Genomic DNA, 23,188 nt, shown 5'->3' on the forward strand with positions numbered 1-23,188 from the left:
TTTGTTGTTTGTTGCTTGGTTTGGGGTTTTTTGGGGTGGTTTTTTTTTTTTCTTAAAATGAAAACTCATGCAGGAATATCACAGAAAAAGGAAGGAAAATGGTAAAGGAAAAAAACTGAAAGAGCAATGAAAGTTTTGAAGGTGAATGAATTAATTGCCTTAAATTAAGCAGAAAGTTCTGATTCCCAGATAATTTCTTTCATCAGATTCTTGTAGATTTCCAGGTAGCTAAGATTTGGATAAACTTTTCCAGAGGAGTGATGAATGTTTGTACAGCACATCTGTTATTCAAATCAATGAATAAGGATGCCATTGAATTCTCAGAAAGCCACCAATTCTTGCAAGATCTACTAAGGTGAAGGTATAATACTCAGTTTGATTTTTACAATGGCAAGTGAGTTTAAAAAATTATAAAACTAAATAAACAAAATGTGTAGAAAACTGTAACATGGCAAATCTTTGTCCTGTGACTACATGACTTTTCTAGGAAGTTGCAAAGACCTTCATATTAGAAGTTGCAAAGACATTCTGCATCCCTGTAAGAAATCTCAGTAAGTATGAAGGGAAAAAAATAAAAACATTTCACCCTAGAGTCTGACTACTAGCTCCTCTCTTTCTAGGCAGTGTGGAGGACACTTTCAGTCCAAATCTGTAAATAAACATCATTTGTATATTCATATTTTCTCTATGTTGTCATGACAAGGAACTTCAGACTTTTTTAGAAATATCAACACATTTACATGACAATTTCTAATCATGTTCTGCTATGATAGAGGAGTGACAATTTCTCAGCGTTTAAATATTTGATACACTTTTAATTGGCTGAACATTTCAGTTTATCATTTAAGAAAACTAGTGATTTTTAATGTATTTAAAAATGACAGCCAGGTCTATTAAATAATATTAAAGAAGCTTTACAGCAGGATATACGCATTCTATTCAACAAAGACCAACAAAACAAGTTGCAAAAATGGAAAAAAAATTAAAGTAGTTTTCAAATATAAAATTATGGCGTAAGAATTGTACTTCATTCAGCAGGAGGTTTATACCTTCATTTCTTTCTTTTCTTTACAGAAAAATGAAAATATCAGGATAAAGAAATAAAAAAAATGGAAATATTGCTGTGAAATTACCAGTTAGCCCATCTTTCTGATAGCTTATAGTGCACAAGAAGAAAATGGAAATTAGTCAGCAAAACATTAATTTCTACAACTAGGACTGAAATTATTATTTCCTAAACTACTGCTGATGTTCTAAAGAGCTGAGAAAATCATGCACGTTTTTCCTTAAGTAGTAATGTAGTTCAAACAGATTAACTCCCTTTGCCTTGTGCTTAATTTCCTTTACATTTAATGCATTACATGGAAATGAACACAGCTGGGATAAGAAAATTAAAAAACCCAAATCCACCAATGAAAGACAGAAGCATTGGAATAATATCTGTAATGTTTAGGTGATATTTGCCAGATTAGAAATGCAAATAAAAATGTTAGGCATAAAAATTTTCATCTAAAAAGGAAAAAATGTATGAATTATTCTGTAGAGAATTTTTAGTATTCAATAAATTTCTCATCTATAGCACTACATGCTCAAAAGTCAACTAAGACAAAATGTATTCTGTTTCTAAAGGAGAAAAAATGTTGGCTTTTCATGTGATGCCATTTCCCACTCAGTATTTGAAACTCATGTTTGACTTGCAGGTGTTTAACTAGACATAAAATTCAGTTATGTGTTCTTGAAAAAGAATTATGAATTTAACAATTTAAAAAGAATTATGTCTATATAAACGCTTTTAAATTCTGTATTTGTCATAACAGCTTATTAGACACACAAGGTTGAAGTTCCTAGTTTAACTTACAGATTTTTCATTTAAATACTGTGAATTCTAAATTATTGATTTAATAATCTGTCTTTCATAAGGCCTTAATAAGTACCAATATAATAAAATTATCATTTAACAGTGGAAGTGATGGGGAAGGAATAATTCTTAAACTATGCAGTATGAAGTTTTTCATTTGGTCTACAATATACTGTTCTTGTAATGCAGAAAGTAACTAATCCCATTTAGTTTGTGCTTCATCCCTGTATAGAACATTCCCTTCTCAATTGAAACTAATCAGTCAATTTCTGGGTATTTGGCAATGGTAAAGACTGTGATAAAAAACAAACATACAAAAAACCCCCAAAAAACAACCAGAAATATTGATCTTGCATTATATTTTATTTGTTCTTTATTGCATTAATGTCATATCACAAGCTGGGAAATGGCAGTAAAATAAAACATCTTTCTAACACCCACACTAGGAGAAAAAAAAAGTAATTTGCAACAAAAAATATATTTTGAGTCAAGGTGACCTTTATCCATTGAAAATATGCTGATTGACTTTTAGGAAAAATGCATTATTTTAAAATGAAAAGATTGTTCACTTTCAGGACTGGGACTTCAGGAAGATTTTAGAACAGTCTTAGGCTTGAGTAAGTCTGCACCAAAAGCAGCCCTAGATTTACTTATGTTGTTCTACAGCACATCGTCCTGACCCCAGAAAGAGGATCTAGTGACAAAGTAAGAAATTAAGTCTATCTTTAATACATAGTAATTGCAACAAAAAGCTTTGCTAGCAGATACTGAAAAATTCATTAAGCATCTTGACACAGCAATTAGTGGTTATTCAGTAGCTACATCACTGGTAGATGTAAACTACCCATTGAATGCCTTTTATCTATCTACATGATGTTAAATTAAAATAATCTTTTCCAGAATTTTAGAAAAGATAATCTGGTGTAAAGTCTCATGAGTAGTCTGAGATTTCAGCTGCCAAGCTCTTGATAGGAACAGCCTGTATGGACCAAGATTGTTCCATCCAGTAGCATGGTTCTGATGTCTCCTGAATGTGACCTACTCCCACTGGAAAGCAATTTAATGCTCTACTGCACATAGAACAGTATGTATGAATACAGGAAGACAAAAAGAAAAAGCCCAAACAGATTAATTACTGACAGGTACATTTGAATATGACTGCTTCTTAGCCACTTGTCTGTAGCTGGGCAAGATCTTTTCACCTCGGTTAAGAGATAGAGACACATGGCAGGCTGCCTCTGCAAGTTCTTGTTAAGTAAACAGATGCCATTGCCCATTACAGGAAAAGTCTCCCTATTATTTAAGGAAAAGTGACAGCAATGGAGGTGATGTTTTGGCAGGAAATTCATCAGTGCATTACCAAGTTTTTTGCATTCTACAACTTTCACCAGTCTCTTTCCAGTCTTTTATCTGACAGCTCAAATGCCTCAGGGTTGTATTCATGGCAAAGGTCAAGAGCATAGCAGCAGGACTATAAAATGAGATTCTTTCATGGGGAGAAGCTGCCAAATGCAAACAAGTTTATTGAGCACAAGACAATGAGATGAGAGCTCACATCTCAACAAATTTATCTAAGTAGCTACCATTACTTCTGAAAAAGCATTAAGAACTTTAAAAAAAGATTTAGAACATTTACATACTCTTTGAAACCTAATAAAACTAAGGAATATTAAAACATGTGTTGTAACATAAAAGTTGGAAAGCCTCATTTGTGATGGGAACAATTTTAACTATGCATAAATAATAAGTATTCTGTGTTTAAAAAATATCCAAAACTACGTCAGTTGCAAACTATTAATTTAAAATATTAATAAAATAATAAATTGCTTGCACAAAGATCACTGAATTCATATACAGATATGTGCTTTACTGAAGACTAATTTACTTCAGCATGATGTTTAATTAAAAAAAAAAAACAGAAAATATTTCTTCTTTTAATAAAGACAGCGTTTGCAATGTTACAATGGTCGAGTTTAAAGGTAAGAGATTTCCTATGTCTTTAATTATTTGCAATCAGTGGTAGGAATAAGGTGAATTTGAATTACCTGTCACAATGTCCAGTAGTACTCTTATCAGGGCAAGGAACAGCCTGGGTGTCTGATTAAAAAAGCCACAATGCAAATTCCTGTTAAAACAAAGACGACAAAGACAGTATTTTAGCTTCCTATTCTGTCAAATATTAATTTTTACACAGACACATATTCAGTGTGTGCAAGAAACAAAGGAATTTAACAAGTAGGAGACTGTGCATGCACATGCATTCAGATGTGAATTTGACAACAGACCAAACACTGTCTATTGTGAATATGTGACTACTCTTATACTGCACACATCACATAAAACATCCTCTACAGCAAGTCACCCATTAAAAATTATTAGACTCTGACACCAATGGTTTTAGATATATGTATAGGTATATCAACATTTTGCATTGTCCAGATTGTATATTAAAACATATGATACAAGCAAAAGTGGTGTGACCTCAGAGAGATAAACAGTTTTTATTTTTAAACTGGTTTTATGCGAATAATTTTTTCCAATTAGTCCCCACCCATATAGATACCTAAAAAGTATATGGCTGGATGAGATAAATAAAATCACATTTAAAGACCTGGGATTCTTCTGATTTTCATTTTTAGATTTCATACAAGTATTCAAAACTAGGTGAAATATTTAAATTGGGAAGCTTGGATGAAAAATTATGTATTTTTTTTTGAACATACGTCTGCATTGCTCTGTATTGTTATGACTGGTCGTTAAGGAGAATATCCAAGGAAGAATACGCCATTTTTCTATCTTTCTCTATTCAACATTCAGAACACAATAATAATAATAAGTGTAAACTATTAGTAATTATTTAAAAATTTGTCATAAGCTATTTCAGGCAAAATAGGTGATTTTGCAGAGAGAAACTGAATTAACTTATCTTGAAATTTATTAGCAAGATTTGATTTCTACTGCATTGTGTGCAAAACTGTTTAAAATTTGTTACCTTAATGTTATATATATATATACTTCAATATTTGTACAATCTAAATGGAACTTTTGAAAAAGAATAAAACTTATTAAAAAAGAATAAGAAACCGGTTAACCAGAGTTACCATTAATGTTAGAAGTTGCTGAAATAATGCTTATCAACAAATTAGGCACTTTAGACTCTACCATCACTGATAGCACCAGGCAGATGGATTAGGTGTATCTAGCTGTAAAACTGCTTGCAAATGCATGTTGCTTTCAGTGCCTTTATCTCATCTGCAATATCTTGAGAGAACATTTTTCACCTCTTTAGGTTTTTTTGTGGAATTGATCCTTTCTAAGAAATATACTTGAATAAAACACTTTTGTAATACATGCTCAGGAATTCCTGGAAATGTGCTTCAGACACTTCAGTATTCTAAAATTAAGAAATTGATCATGTAATTTGTTTACCCTTGAGTTTCATGAATCTATTTTCACAGTACACATTTTATGCTGAGTAGACTGAAATGTGTTTAAAGAAAGTTTATAAATGTTAATACTTGCTAGTGTTTCTACATACTCATATCCAGATATGGATATGAGTATGTACATATATATGTATATCCAAATATACAGATATTTATATATTCCTTAAAAAGATTTTACTTTGCCAAATACGTCACATAACACACCTCCTTACACTATATAGACAAGATCCTTAGTACTGTGTCACGAAATACGTTGGGTGTGTTCTACACTAATAAAAGCAGGACATTTTCCTGCAGATACTATATACTACATAAATTTCTGTATCTATGGCTAGCTTTACCTCTATTTTTGTTTCTATCTATTTGTCTGCCTATCTATCTATCTATCTATCTATCTGTCTATTATCTATTATCTATCTATATCTATCTATCTATCTATCTATCTATCATCTATCATCTATCTTTTCTATCAGTGTGTGCAGAAACATAGGTTTATGACTAATATAACTAATTTCAACAGGATATGGGAAAAAAAAAAAAAACAAACCTATTCCTCTTCTTTCCCTGTCATCATGAATATGGCTCTGTCTGATACACAGTTTTAAAACTGTTTACAAAAACAGTTTTAAAGAAAGCCGTGATAAGATATCTGAAGTGTTACAGATTGAGGAAAAAGTTTTGGACAATTATCCAAGGATGTAAGAGCAATGTTCAGAGTAACCAAATCCAACAAGAGGTAAATATAGAAGACATTACATATTAAATAGAAAGTATTTCCATCTCTAGAATACATTGCATTATTCAAAATCAGGGAACGGGAGATGCTCCATTTTGTGCCAAAGAAGATTTCACACACAGAATTTCTCAAAACACTTAACAGTATATTGATAAACTATAAAAATATTGAAAAAAGGCACAAAATCATACCTAAGATAACCTACTTGTGTTATCTATATTAATCCAGCTATAAAACTAATTAAAACATTTTGAAAGTGCTTATAAATATTTCAATCACAACCATTTTTCTCCATGCAGATCAATTAATGTCTTTAAATAGGTAATGCACAGCTGCCATTAAGACTCCTTGAAAAACATTTTCCTAGGTTGCAACACATAGAAAGGAGATATGCAACTGTGATCAATGTCTGAAAAATCAACTTCTCAGTTATCTGGTTCAAGAACCAGTGCACAACTGATTTATAGCAAGATTCTCTGCTTCACTACAGACCTTCATAGGGAAAGAGTAAATGAATGCTTCAAAACATGAACTGATACTTTTCCAATTAAATTCAGTGTGCTTATGACAGACAGGTTAGAATGAAGAAAACGCATATTAGAATGAATTCTTAGCAGTAGTGTGTCTTGCAGCAAACCAAGTTCTCTCCATTCATGTGTCTGTGAAAGAAGGGTCCTCATTCTGTCATTCTTTACTTACCCACAAATAAAAGAAAAAAATGTAAGTTACTGCAAAGGTCACGATAAAAACATGACACCACCAGCTAGCCTTTTGACAATAGAAGTACATGTTAATAATAGGAATGTAAGTCACCCTTACCCATTGGCACTGCCTGCTGCGACAGTTTTGCTTGAGACCAGAAGCCACACCCATACCTGTCCCATTTTGCTTCATCTACTCAAAACCACAGAAGTACTCAGCCTGCTGCAGTGCATACCATAGCTTAGCACTGAACAATTAGGCCTAGTGTTTTAATAAAATGCCTTTAGAAAACTGGAGGTGCAAAACATAAGCATAATTTTGAATTCCTATGTATGTCCCCAGTTCAATAAAAAGGTTGTGTGTTATAGGCACTTAGAGAAGTATGTTAACAAGATTTACATCAATTATATCCAAAATAATTTTAATATGTCAAAAAATGTGGACACTTTGCTTCTCTTCTTGCTGCATAATTAGCTAATGTCTACTTCTATAATTTCTTCCATACTTTATATACCAAATTTTCTGTTGTTCCTTTACAGCTGATTTTCTGATTTCCCATATTTGAGGAACTGAAACGGCAGTAGATAGAATAAAACTGAATAATAAGCATTAATTGAGCTCAAACATTAGTAACACAGATAGTATCTCTCATCTGAGGCTTCCAGAGGTATCTTGTTTCCAGTTGCTTCCAGATCAGGAAAACATTTTCAAACGAAAGTGCTGAAGTCTGTGTAAAGATAATTTTAGTTTCAAAAGTACCTTTTCAATTTAAAGTCATATTTTCACTTAATTTGCATAGAATTCTTCCTTCATATTGCTCCAAACTCCATATTCAACAGAATTTTCCATACTGCCAGCCTGCTTTCTATCGACTTCAGTTAATTGTTCATGACTACCTCTGGCCTGGATGCAAGGAGAACTGGACTCCACATCCTAAAGATAACCCTTTCTGATATCTTATAGCAGTGCTGCAATGAATTATCATTCTCAATGTATCCACCAAAATCAAAAGTAAAATTATGAACATTGCAAATTAAATGCCTGCAAACCTCGTGAGTCCCAGCGAAGCTAAAACTGTAAAACTTAGAATGTACTTCTTAATTCCTATTTGAGCACAACTATGCTGCAGAGAAGCATTTATAGTTTATATAGCAGTGTCATTTCAAGGACAGAAAGTGTTTCTTTTATTAAAAAAAACCAAAAACCTAGTGAGTATATTTACAATGTTATGCTTTTGTGATTAATACTGAAAGCATGACAATCTGTAATACATAGTGTAGAAAAGGATTAATTCAAACTTAAAATTCAGTTAGGAAATATTATTTAGATTAAAATTAAGACTTAAAGAATAAATCATCATTAAGGTGACAATAAATCGTCATTAAGGTGACAATAAATAATAAGGTATAGCAAGGTAATTCTCCACTGATTTTAACATGTCTGATACAATGCAATAAAAGATAAGGCTCAGTTATCTGAAGAGCTACTATTTGTGTTGAAACCTTGACCCTATTTGAAGAAGCTTTAGCACAATTTTTGGAATAAATGAAATATGACAGAATCATAAAATACATAAGTTCTGGTAATTTGTTAGAGGAACCCCGTTTTTATAATTGTCAAATCTTTAACTATATTTGTGACAATACCATCAATCATAAAGATTAAGTTTGGTAAATTTACAGATGAATAGTAGCTGTTATCACAGTTATTTTCCATTTTCTGCCAGCTGCTAAAAATTTATTTTGGATAAGGGTTGTATGAAACATGTATAACAATATATAAAACAAGATAAAATGTAACTTCAATGAATTTAAGGTATTGCAGGAAGTCACAGAACCCCCTGCCTGACAAGACTTTATTCCATAACTAGCAATAAGATCTTCATCTCTTTTTCAAAAAATAAAAACATAATTTTATGAATGAAAAACATGCACAAAAACTAAAACTGATACAAACTTATTGCTGAAAATATAATTCTAGTTTTAAAGAGAACTGAATAGATTCTGTGTTGTTGGAAAAATACTGTAGTAAGACATACTTTATCTGTGGGGAAAAAAAGCCAATGGGCTGGATTTGGTTTTTTCATGGATAAATATGGGGCGTACCAAGAACATCATGTTGAGTAAATTTCATAAACTAATAATCCATGGCTGTGTGTCAATGAACATTCTCAAGCAATTTATTCTGCTGTTACATTACAAGAAAAATATTTTATCCCCAGGTAAAATGGTATGGTCAGCTTATTGTCACATCACTTTTTTATTCTTACACATCTGAATATGAACTTGGAAAGAATGACTGAAAAATAGCATTTCTCACAGAGGAAAGCAGATGAAATATAGGCCTTCCTCTCTTGATTTTATTGTTAGAATTTGAAAGACTTAGAGCAGAACAATGGAATGTCATTTTTACAAAAATCATGATTCAAAGATAGATTGGCCTAATCAGTTTAAGCCAATGACAAGAAACCTGACAGTCTAAAAAATTTGAGAAAAATTACTTTTAGCTGAACATACCAAAGTGGGTGATCTGACTAACAATACTTAGCACAGTTCTTTCTTGACCTATCTGTAAAAAAATGTATCCTTTTCTTTGATACAATGCTGTAACAATCAAATAAATAATTTGAGTAAGTAACAAATACTTTTTCTTGACTATTTTAAATAATGGGAATTTATTAAAAACATCAGAGAACTGCCCAATAGTTCAATAAAATCAGTGACCTCACAGGAAATTGTAACTCATATGTACCCACTCAAACATTCAAGATTATGCAGTGATCTTATTTAATATTATGCACAACAGAGATAAGGTAGCCTCTCCCTAAAGGTTTAATTCTGGTACTGTGTCTATTTTCACAAGTAGTGGGATGATTACAAGTGGTTTAGCTGTACAGGTCTGTGGGGATGGACTCAGGCTGAAGCTGGGTCAGGACATCAGCCCACAGGTTGGACTGGTATGGACCACTTTTTCTCACAACAACAGATAAAACTACACTTGGACATTTGGTAAGCCCAACAGAGAGAAGCTGGCAAAGAAAGAAGAAGGGAAAAAAATACAAAAAAAATAAAGGGGTTCAGTGACAAGATACATTAGGCAAAGAAAAAGCAAGCACAGGAAATTTTATAAAGAAAAGAAAAAGCACCTATGGAAGGCAAAGGAATAAGCTGTAAAACCTGAGGGCTGGTGACTGACAAATTAGTTTTATCTTCATATAGAGAATCTGATATATGATGAGAGTTCTCAGTGTTTTGAAAGCTTTGTTTTTGTATGATTGCTTGGTAAGCACTGAAGTAAGCTGCCCAACCCAGTATTTTGGATGCTCCTGTCTGCACTGCATGAAAAAACAGGGTGCTCTGCTGGGGTGGGTTTTCCAGTTAATTTTAATCTGCAAGTAATCTTGCTTTGACTTGGCAGTCAAAACCAAAAAAAATAAACTAGAAGGTTCAGGAGGGTTGTTTCAGAAGTGCATTACTGTTCCAAACCAAAATGTTAATGAAGATTGATCTTCTGTCAAATATAAATGTGGGGGAAACTAGAACTAGTACTAGACAAACATTCCCATCAACATAACTTTTCCCTGCATATCTGTTGTAGGGCAGTCCCTAGGGAAAGCATGGACTCTGTTCATCTTCTAAGAGCATGAAACTTCCACACTGTCTTCAAATATTGGCACCACATACTGGCTCAAAGTCATGGAATTTGGAGAGCACAAAGTATGTTCAAAACCAGCAGACCATAATGTTTTACCAGATACCATAAAACTAGATCATTTATGTTCAGAATGAGATGAATGTAAAGCAATATAAATTATCTCAAACACATTAAGGGAGAAATAATTGATTAACCAGATAGGAAAGTTGCAAAATCAACACAAAAAAATGCAGTGACTTTAAAATAAAATAACTTACCCACATAATGAGCTATCTTTCCTACTCTCCCTACTCTCCACCTTTGCTACTATTCAGTTTAATGTCAGCAGTGTGTTATTTATGAATATGCCATTGTGAGAAGCATACATAGTTCTATTGCCAGATAATAAAAGAATGAAGAAAAATTACTGTTTTTCTTTCCCTACCTTATCTTTCCACTTTCTGTTAATAGAGTAAGGCTTCTACCAGGATAGTAATTTAAAAAAAAAAAATAGTTAGCAAAACCAGAACCACAAAGCTATAAGCCTAGCACTTATAGAGCTACAGACATTTTGTTTTAGTGATTCAGTATGAATAAAACACACCCCTGTATGCTTTATATCAATTCAGAAAAATGTGTAGTTAGCTGAATGTGAGACACTTTTTCCCCAGAAATTCAGGCAGTTATCTAAGAAAGTAGGGACATATTATTCCTTCACAGTAAATTAAATTTTCTGACCTCAGCAAAACAAGACCACAAGCAGATATACATTCTTATAAAAAAATTAGGAGAAATCTCATAAATAACAGTGTGGCTTTTTAAATGTCATTCCCATAGTTCTTACAGAGAAATTACATCTTGAAAATTCATACATTGACTATTTAAATTTTTGATGTTACTTTACTTCAGTTTCTCTCTGAAAAATTCTTCTGTTCCTTGGCCCAACACTTAGGCATTTGTGGGGAGAAAGGGGTTGAAAATGGAAGATTGGCAAAAAGAAAGAAAAATAAGCTGCTTTTAGAATTTTTTCACTGAAATACCAACCTTGCACCTGGGAGATGCTAAAAATACTCAATGTGGGAAATTACTCATATATGTGTTTGCTCTAAGTTGTTTTCTGTCTGCTGAAAAGAAATGGAAGTCTCTCAAAGAAGATAACAGGATGCTGTTAGAGACTTATAAGTACTTTTCCCATAGTCTTGGCCTTCCTTGTAAGGGAGGAAGAGAGATAAGAAGTTTGGAGATTGTAAAACAGAGGCTTTTGGTGGACTGTGTCTGCATCAGACCATTTTTTTTTTTAATTGTGAGGCTAGGCCAGATGCTTGCACTTTTTGCCCCTGCTATGTTTAGTTTAACTTAGCAGTGCATGTATCCTCATATTGCCAGTGTAATGATGGAATAAATCTACTCTTTACGCTTCAGGTGTGAATTTTGGCTGTCTTGGTTACTTGCAGGTATTCAGTTCACACAGTATATTTCATATTTTGTTGCAGAAATATGTAACAAAAAAATAACAGAAATGTTATGCATTTTAGAATTGGATTAACATTCCGTTTTATGTACACTTGAAAAATATTTTTCAATGAAAAGTGTTTTGAGCATGTGTGATAATACACAGGTGATTGTCTAAAATGAGTTTTGGAAGACAAGAGAATCAGGTATGGTGTTACCTATTTCCTAATCAGAAACAGAAAGCAGAACATGTTTTTTATCAGTCTCCAATATCCCTTTTAATTTCTAATGATCCTATCATTTATAAGTTGTGAAGTCTAACAAATATTTAATGTAATTTAAAAATGTGATGTTGATTGGAGACTGAACCACAGGTGTCTATTTTACTTCACCACCAGTGCATGTAAAAATCTATTTTTACATGGAACGCAATGCTTACAACAAATCTTGGTGTCCCGAAGGGAACAATAGTATTGCCCTGGGCTTTCTATTCCATCTCTGGTAATCTTTAGAAAGTCTTATCATTGTAATTTCAGTTAATTACTTCTTGACAAACTCTGTCAAATTAAGTAATAACAATATTCCTATATTATATATATTAGGAAAAATGTTGTCCTCATCATGGTAAAATTTGAAACAAATTATGATTTTTCTGAATCTAGGAAGTATTTTCTGTATTGCTTAGCTGTAAAATACAGGGAATTTTTATAACACAAGGATCATATGCAGCTATATGATTACCTGTGTATTTGCAGTACTATGGTTTCTGCTCAGATTTCTAATGGCCAAAGGACAGAATTTTAGAAATACTACTGAGCAAGTTATTTTAGACAATTGTACAGAGGGGGGGAAGTTAAAAATATCAATAATAATAATAATAATAATAATAATAATAATAATACTTGTATAGATGCCAAGAAAGCTTGTAATTTAAGAAAAAATGTTCAGCTTTACATATATATGTATTTAGAGACACTACAAACAGTTTGGTGTTAAGTATTTTACTTTGTCCATTAATTAACTAGACCGATCTTTTTCTTATATTTGGAAATATTTTTCATTTTAAATTTCATTTTAATATTCAAAATGCATTAGTTAAATTTAGTTCACAAATATATAAACAAAAATGTACTATTTTTCCATTCTTCCCCAAAACTGTCAGCAAATTGATAGATAGAAGCAGAACTAGCCTCAAAAATTGGAGAAAGACACATACAGGGCAAGCACTTTGAAATGATTTTATGAGATATTCATATTTTTGGGAATGACTGCTGTTACCAAGTAAAGGAAATGCCTGCTTTTCAGCCTGGGGTTAACCACCGCTTCAGACAGACTATTGTGTTTGATTTTTCTCATTAATTAACTCCAGGCATACCCTGTGGGAATATTAGGTACCTAGACACTCGTTAGTTAACAGAGCGAGGGTAGAGTATTTGGTCTTCAAACTGTTTTGCAAAGGAGGCTTCTTCTCTTCACAGAGCAAGGTTATTGCCTGCCTACAAAGAACATCTGCGTGCTAACAGAATATAGAGCTCCCTAATGTCCAACTTTTGAAACTTAAAATAGAATATAGCTTGCTTTATAATCTTGAAAATTGAGAAAATGTAACATTTTTCATATTGAATTGCTGTACTTTTCCGAAACATCAAAAATCTTTTCGCACTCATCAAATTCATCCTGCAAAAGTAGTGGATACAGAAAAGATTTATGTATGTTTAATCACAGTTAAGTTTACTTGTAGGATTTCAGCCAAACTGATAGAATATACAGACTTGTCTATATTAGAAACAATTTTTTAAAATCCACAGACATTATCTAAATAAGAATTACAGGTATTGAGAGAATGTGTGCAGGTAATTCAGATATGATGATGACTATATTTCTGTACATCACTGGCACATTTTCTTAAAAACTGTGAATGTTTCAAATTACCTAAAGGCAAATTTTTTGAGTTTTAATTCTGTATAAAAAACTTTTTGGATTCTTTTTTCAAATCCCAGATGGAAGGGAAGAAATTCTTAAATCTCAACTCTTACTGGACATGCAGAGAAAATAGCACATCTCATACAACCAGCTAGAATGATGTAGATTTATTTATGCATGTAGACACAGATTATTAAATATAATTATCTATCTAGACATCAGCTCCATCTCACATAGTTCCAACATTTTAATTGGAATTAAGACACATGAGACTGTGCCTTATTGATTCATTAACAATTGCATCAAGGGTACTGTCAAGCATAAGCCTAAAGTTTGCACACTTCCAGCCTCCTGAGAGATTTATTAATGAGTTGCTTCTAAAAAACTGTAGGTCATTATTACAATATGGCATATAATTATTGCATAGGGCTTATAGAAATAATACATAACAACAACTTTGGAAAATCTGCAAATTATTGAAAACAATTTTTAGGGGAGGAAGGTGACAAGTGATAGAAAAAGACAGGTGACCAGACATTCAGAGACACAGAACTGGCAGCCTCCAGATTTTGCCACACAGATACTTTCACCTTTAACATAATTTTACAGCCTTATTTACTGAATTCCAGATTACCCATGTGCTGTTTTGACTTCCACCTCTGACAATAATTCTCAACACAAAGTAACCAAAAGAAAATAAATTTTTGTTCAGACAAGGAGATAGTTGCACCTGTCTCTTTATGAAAAACTAGGTAGCTTTCCCACCACCATCCACCTGGTTATTGTCCCTGTTTTATAAGTTCTCCACATTTTATTATTGCTTTCTCAGTATTCATAGCATACAGAAATATAAGCTTTCAATCAGTTATGCAAACACCGACATTTATCGTTGGCTAACTTGAAAAAACAAAGGCAGCACCATTTTTCTATATTTTATAGGTATTTTCTTATATTCCACTAACAAGCTAACACCTATGGGTTGCCAAAGGGTCAGACTTAACAATTTCAGTTTTCTGCCTGCAGTTCCTTTGTGCCTTTTTCGCTTCACATGTGTCCACCATGGGTTCACTTAATGAACTCCTTCTTTACCTTATCTCACACAGAATTTGTATCACCTTTCTGAATCCAGGACTTCTGCTTGAAATTTCCTTCACTGTTTCAACTATTTTTATCCAACACCCTCTCAAATTATCTCACGCTTAATTTTTTTTTCTTTCCAACAGAAAAGAACTTTAGAGAATTGCATACGCAATCCATGAATTATTGCAAAAAAATGCACTTTGCTGTAGAGTTATCTTGATTTAGTTATCTTTCAGTAGACTCTGCTATTTACTTTGTTAATGTTGCCTTTTTCCCTTACCCAACCTGATTGTACAAGAAAGCCTTTTCCCTTAGTGATTTGACAAATCAGTCTTGAAACAATGCTTTTAATTACTCTATTTGAAGGAAAAAAATAAAGTTTCTTCATGCTACAACACTGTAGAAGCAACATGATGAACAATAGTAAAAAAAAAGCAAAATCCCTGAAACACTGTTTATATAAGGAGGTAACTGTACAGCTAACATGAAAGTCAAATTGTATTAGTAATTGCTAAATGTTCCTGAGTAAGACATATTGAAATTCACATCTTAAGCTACTGTACAATGATTTCTCTTGTTGACATGCCCCAAGTCCATATCTTTGCTTAGGGAGAGGTCCAGGGCTTTCTTTGTTTTATTTAGTTTTAAAATCAACAGCTACTGTAAGAATGATAGTTCAGTGGAACAGCCATGTCAACTCATCGCTTGGTCTGGGAGAAGGAAAGAATATTTATACATCTGGATCCTTTTTGTTATTTCATACAATCTTGGTCTTATTCATGCCATCAAACATCTGCTAGTCAAACACAACACCTATCTGGATAGTGTACACCAAAATTCTCTCTCTGTGGGACCCCAAGTGTTAAAAGTAGGATAGCATGAGTACAGCTTACTTATTGCAGTGGCAACGGCAGCCAACATATATTCATTTAGCTTATGTGAAGTGAAACACAGAAATAATCCTAAATCCTGCAGCTGACTGTAGTTTTAGGATTTTTCTTCTCTAATTCCTCAGCTGAAAAATGTCATAAATGGTATTTTCCTCCTTAACATTAATTTTTTATGAATACAAAAAGATTATAAAAGATTTGTTAACAAACAATTGAGTGAGTCAAACACATATTATTTTAGATACTGTTTTAAGGACCTTAAAATATCAAAGATATTTATGTTTGGCTAGACACATGACATCCAGAGAAGATTTTTTTCTTCAGCAATAAGTAATGGATTTCAGACCGAGCAAGGCATTTAAGATATTGCTAGATATCTACATTGAGTCACGGATATTGCACCCAGTGTCCCATGGATCAGAAGTCATAGTCACAGGTGGGTGAGAGCACAAGGGTTCTACAAAATCAGAGTTCAAAAAAAGAAATCAAAAACGGAGTTCAAGAAAAAAAAATTGATCTGCATTTATCATTTTTGAAGAGAAGGAGTAAAACTAGGGGAACATTCTGTTCACATATATTATTTTATTCCATATTCTCATTCATATGTGCACAATGTTATTTAGCATGCACAATTAAATATTCTGATCAATGAAACATGTTACTCGAGTCACTCAATAGAGTATATTCAGCAGTACTGCAGTCAATTATCATTTACCTGATTCACAGGTATTGCCTAAGATTTTGACAAAATTGTATACTGAAGAGATATAAAGAATAAAATTATTGTGCAATTTTGTTAATATTACATATTTCCCTTCTAAAATTATGCCAGCCTTTACATGATCAACTACTGTAGTTTTCTAAAGTATGTTGTTTTAACTGTTGCACAGTTTAATATAAATAGTGTAGATTTTTTATATAACTCTTTACTTTTCTATACTCCCATTTCCAAATGAAAAGGGTAAATCTCTCTATTTATTGTTTTGTAACTAGAATATGTTTTTAAATCAAAGTCAGAAGTCATAGTAATGCAAAACTCAGACTCAGGCTAGAACTTTTCATACTACAAAAAGTGTGTGTTTTTTAAAGGCAGTTCTTGACCTGTCACAGATCAGTATCAAGGAACTTCTAACAAATATCAATTTGAATGTCAAGAAGTGGTCTCCTAGTATTTAGGACAACAGAAAAGCTATAAACCCAAAATTCCATGTTCTTGTTGCATATTCAATGAGGAATTTAAAAGCATAATCTACTTAGGAACAATAGCTACTATATAATCTGGTTATCTGCAGTTTGTTTGTTGGTTTGGGTTAAATTTTCAGTTTAAGGACTTGGAAGAATACCCTGATCTTTATTTACAAATAATCCATGAACAAAAAAAATATCAAAAATGAAAGATGCAGGAAATCAATTTGTCTAATCCTTCCACAATCCTGACATTGTTAATAAAAACCATCAATTGCTGGTCTAAGATAACAGCTGGGTAATAATAATGAAAGAAGTTCAGCTTTTTGTAACAGTGCTTTATTACCAGATCAGCATAATGATTCTCTCTAGTCATGAAAGAAAAGATGAATCACTAGAATAAAGGAAATCCATACATAAAATTTCCGTCTGCTTAAATAGAAGATTTTATATATATATATATATATGTAATTATAGGTATTTATAAACATATATACATATTTGATCTAAATACAGCCATGCAGTTCAATAAATTCAATAAGTATAGTATGAATAAGTAAGATGAGGTTATTTGAAAGAACTAAACTCCCCGTTTCCATTTCACCAGTGGTGACATTTCACATAACATTTTGGAAGACATAAAGAGAAAAACCTTATTTCCACACATATGCTAGCACCATTTAAATGGGTAACATTTAAGATGATATTTTTATTCAAATTTTCTCTTTTGTCAGAATTATATTCAACAGGGGTAAAAGGGTCAGGTTAAATTAGAATAAACTGGTTTTTCCCTCCCCATCCAAGATGCACTAAGTCTCCTAATTTTTATCTATATCTTTTGACATATGTCCTAATTAGAAGCACTGCTTCTTAACAATGTGAAGTACTAGGCTTTTGTAAGCTGGATACAAGTAGTGACAACATAAGAAACACCTTGAAATCCATACATTTAAATAAGGATATTTTAAATCTTAGGAATATGAGATTTGCTGTTCTCTACGTCACCTGAGAAACCTTATCAATGGTTGGGAGTTTTTTTCTGAAGAGGAATAAATAATTGCAAGATGGCTGTGACACAGGTGTCAATTTCTGTACTGCAGCTGCTGCAGAACAGGAGTTTTGGGGCAGCAATATCACTGGGGTTTTGTACATATGCAGACACATATGCACATGGATGTGTATCTGTAGATATATTGGTATATACACATATGTTTCAATATAGACCTATAGAAACGTACATAGGGTTTTGTTCCTGGTTTATGGGGTTTTAAGTCTTTGGGGTCTTAGGTTTTTTGGGGTTTTTTTTGGGGGGGGGTTGTTTGTTTTGTTTGTTTGTTTGTTTCTTAATTGGCTCATTATTTTCTTTCTCAAATAGAGTGAAATTGTGTACATAGCAATCCAGAGCTGCATTTAGCGACTTTTTGAAGAGTTTGTCAGTCTTACTAGGTTATACACTGAAGCAAAGTATCTTAAGGATTTTTTTCTGAAATGCAAGACATGTGGCTATGATAAGACAGTCATAGTTAGAACACTGACACTGTTGCAAGGAAAATTAATAATAAAGGCTTGGTCATAACTTTCTTTTGTCACATCTTACTTAATGGATACCAATCAGAATAGGTACCAATGAAGCAAGAGGCAATATTCCAGGGTTAATGATGCCATTGTTTGCAAATACAGGATAGAAAATTTATGCTATTTTTCTTCTGCTTGTAAATGCATTTGGTCAGCCCCAAAATATATGGTTATCAGATACCTAATGGTCACCCGACACATGACAACCTAAATTGCTTAAGTCTAATGAAGATAAATAGCATTCTAGACATGGATGCATAATACATACCGAAGGGAAAATGACACAGATGTTGTTGCCTGGCAACCCACCAACTTATCTCCCCATGTAAAACATACATTTCCTATGATTTTACTGTATATGTAGCAAGAAAAAGATGGGGATGGAGGGACTAGGAGACATACACTAATATCCTCTTTCACTGAATTACTACTGCATAGTAGTGCATCAGAAAAAAAAAAAAAGCCAAACCCTATATTCACTAGTTATTTTTACTACATTCATAAACATAAGATATTCATTCTTTTTGATGGCTTCTGGATATAAAAAAAGAAAAGAAAGCACAGTCACTTACTGCTGGTCAGTTTTAAAAGCTATATTGTGCATTTTTAATTGAATAATGATGCTCTCTACAGGGATTTATGTTGGTAGCAATTTCCTTGATACAGTGCCAATGATTTTTGGTGAGTGGATGAAATCACATTTTGTCTCAGTTGAAACAATAAGACTAAAAGATTCAGCTCCTTCACCATTTATTCTGTATACAACCAATGTATGACAGATTTTTTTTTCTGTTTTATCCTCTTTCTCTTATTATACAACAGGTCTTTGATTGTTCTTTTTACATAGAGGTTTTTTAAGTGCTATACAAGTACTGCATAAGCGTCATAATTGAGATTTACTTCTAACAAAGCAAAATTGAATTACCATTAGGAGAAGTGTGTAGAGCTTAATGATATTCTAGTAAAGCTTGGAAACCCATCCCATAACAATCATTTCTTTAAGAATCTGCTCTCTTATGTTTTCTTTGTTGTGCTACCACATTGCCAATTAAAGCACACTCCAAGCAGAATGAAGAGTGTTTACAGTAAAAGCAAATGTCATTTTGCATTCCATTCCACTTTGATTCTTTGTTTTAGAAACTCCTTTAATGTACTTTGTTCTTGCATTCACACATAGCTACTTGGTGACAAGAATAAAGCTATAAAAAACATCAGCACATTGACTGTACTATAACAAATACAGTGAATTTAAAATTAGTTCACAGTGTACTTGATACAGAAGTTCAAGCACTTTGATAGTTGCCCTGTCTGCCTTCTAGACAGTCTTCTATGGCAGTCATAATAAATATTCAACATGCTTAAGATGCATGGTATATATTTCTTAATTTTACACAACCCAGACTCAGACTTTCAGCTTTCCTCACAGCTAATGTGGAGACAGATAATTGGGAAAATCCTAATTTAGTAGCCTCCAGATCAATTGATACCACATGCAATTATATCTCCAAGAACCTTAAAGCCAAAATTGACATAAATTATTCAAAGAATTACCATTTTTCAATTCATGCTTACATTAATGAATGCTTGTCATCATTTAGGCCACTGAACAATTAATAAGTTTATAATCTCTTAGAAAAAAAGCCACTACACAAAGGTGGGTTTAATGATGAATCCAACACTGGATAGGAGAATATGTAGAACCTCCTGTAACTTAAGTCCCAAGGTTATACATTGTGACATGGCTCCCTAAAATAGATAAGGTTTTTGCTGGTTTTTTTTTTCCATTTCTAATATGAAAAACACGTGGTTCATTATGTTTTTCTGTGATTTTTTTTTTCTCTATTGCACCTGGCTTGAATCTATGTTCAGTAATGTAACTAATTTCCTATGCCACATTTTATTCCAATGTGGTGCTGCACAAAAACATGCTTTAAATTTTGGTCAGCCCTGTAGCGGTCAGGTAGGTAGACTAAATTATCATTGCAAGTCCCTTCCAACCGGGACAATTCAAATAACACACATAGTGCACATATAACACATATATGAAGAGGTTCACACACTTGCATGCAGCAAAGAGCACTTCCAACCGTAAACAAAAGTCCTGTCATCCTGGACTTTGTCCAAATTCTGCATTAAATTGTCACTGGATAAAATACAAACAAAAAAAAATCCTGCAAGGAAAATATTTTTCTCAGTGATATTCCTTTGTTCAAGCTTTCCTTAACCTTTTGACTTTATCCTTATAATGTATATTGATTAAATTTATGTTGAAAATTTCACACAGTGGGGTGCAGCCTTCATCATATGACAATATTTTATTTCTAATATGCTATGATAATCAATGAGATACTAAAATTTAAGATTCACAGTATTATTACTGGAATCTAACTGGGTACTACCAAGAGGAAAAGTCAGGGATTTTGAATTATGCTATCAATAGCTCTACCTGATTTCTTTTTGTGGCTAACTCACCAGTAAAAAAGGAATTAAGAAGAGATACTTGGAAGTGAAGTGATTAGAGAGTCTGTTACATGTAGTTTTCATGCTTAACTAAATATTTCAATACAGTTCAGGTATTAGAAGAATATTCACATATACTTATGTTTTCAATATTGGCATGAATTATAGCACATCATAACATCAGAATTTAAGCACTGAAAACGGCATAGAGCAAAGAATGCAGAAAACCTGAAACTTCTCTATATTTAAATTTAGAACTACGCTTTGGGATTTTAGATGGATTTCATTTGTACCTTAAGAAAAAGTTTGTTCTTTCTATAGTAAGAAATACCAACAGGAATTATACAAAAGTAAGATATTTTTAACATTTTTATAGCTGAGACAAGTAGGTGACACAGTTATGTTAAACAATATAATGGTAGCGTGGAGAAAAAGCTTTGTGAAAGAACTGTTTCATTTCTGTTACCATGCACAGTAATAGCCCTCTGGAGGCTACAGCCTTATGGGCAACAAAAGATTTGGTGCATATAAATTCATAACAAGGTAGATATATAGTCAAAAGAGCAACTTTAAGAAAATATTTCCCATATAAAAGATTTTCATAAAGACTATGTTTAATTTTTTGTATTGAAACTGGTATTAGAGCAATGCAATTCAAATTTGTGTATTTTTTAAAAATATTTTTGTTCCTTCTTCCACCTAACATGTAATTTGCTAAAAGTTATATTATTATGGTAACTATAAATAGTCTAAAATACAAAATCTATCACCAGTATCTTAATTATATTATAACCATTGCACTATTAATTTTTTTTTAATTTAAAATATCAGGTGTTTATTAGAGATTGTCAAGAAAGCAATACCATCTTACTGGTATCATAAAGAGATTTGGAGCGTTAAGCATATAGTTTTGTAATATTTTTCATTAAAAGAGGTTTTAATACATCGGTAAGGTCTTAACAGAGATTTAGCCACTGAAGCTTTTACATTATTTGCCATTTCTTTAAGAAAATAAAGGGATTTTCTTTTTCTTATTGAAAGTTGAAATGAAAAGTTTATTTTATACCCTTTACTCTTTCCTTTTTCTGTACACATCTCCCCTCACCTCCATGCAAATAAACCACACATTTTCTGTTCAAGTCTTCCAAGAACTATTTCTGGTAGGAAAAAGTCAAAGCGAAAAAATCTCTTGGACTGTACTCTAAGAAGGATCAGTATTTCTGACACACGAACACATGCCTGCTAAAAATACCTCTTTAATGCTCCAAAACAATCCAAGTGGAACAACAAAAAAATAAAAAGCTTTGTAACACAGTTTTAGAGTTGCTATTGCCTACTTATTGACAAAGATTTAATTTTCAAGGCAGACACATGAACCAATTAAACCACAAAAGCAGTTAAGTTATTCCATGAATTTAATCAAAAAGGGAATTGAGATCAACAAGAAAGAACATAACTTGCTACTCAGTTACACCAAAGATATGTTGGTGCCACTGTCATTAGCACTGCAGTATACAGTGTGCCCTAAAGTTTGAAGAGTGGATTTGAGGCTGAGGAGAAAGCACTGGTCTGACACTACATAGACTCAGTTCAGTTGTTTGAAACTACTTCCTTTTATTAGGTTTTGCTTGCTTGTGTGTTTGTTTGTTTAAATTGGAAGACAAGGCTTAATCTCAAGTTATTTATAAAACTTCTACTTGAAAAAATGTAATCTTCCTTCTCTACCAGTTTGCTGCTAATGGGGGTACATATCCTTAATGTTATATGAAATACCTAGAGGGAGGATTCAAAGACATCACTTAGACCACAAGACAGTCTTTAGCAATTATTAGGGAATAAAACATACAGAGGAACTGCAGCTGGATACTTTGTGGGAAAATCTTTATTGCCAAGGGGATGTTTGGAACCTGATGGTCACAAAGACAAGCAAACTAAATATCCTTTTAGTTAACTCAATATTTCCCCTGCCAGTGTTAATACAATTTGTTTTCCCCTCATCAAGGTTTACTGGGCAGAAATCTTTCACTGAGGCATGCTGTACGGGTAAATTCTACAGTTTATGTCTGTGTAATGTAAACCAATCTATTTGGCCTCTACTGTTGAATCCCACCATATAATTGTCCACATTTTCCTTTAAACTGCTCCAGGGTTAAGGTTTCCTGCTTTATTGAGGGTGTGGAAATCTGTGTTGCCAGAGAGATTGCCAGTAAGCAGGCTTACATGCATTAGAACTCTTCCACCTGCCCAG

The 23,188-nt window shown here is 32.7% G+C and overlaps 1 protein-coding gene across 1 annotated transcript in view; it reads right to left on the reverse strand.

Moving 5' to 3' along the window:
• Positions 1–23,188, reverse strand: part of MGAT4C (MGAT4 family member C) — a 302,588-nt gene that overhangs the window by 155,428 nt on the left and 123,972 nt on the right. Inside the window, exon 3 of the mRNA XM_085046081.1 lies at positions 3,904–3,983. The gene's annotated coding sequence lies outside the window, so the exon portion shown is untranslated. The remainder of the gene's footprint in view (positions 1–3,903; positions 3,984–23,188) is intronic.

Source organism: Lichenostomus cassidix, chromosome 1Aa (assembly GCF_008360975.1).
Source record: "Lichenostomus cassidix isolate B80296 chromosome 1Aa, HeHo_3.0, whole genome shotgun sequence".
NCBI classification, from domain to species: Eukaryota; Metazoa; Chordata; class Aves; order Passeriformes; family Meliphagidae; genus Lichenostomus; species Lichenostomus cassidix.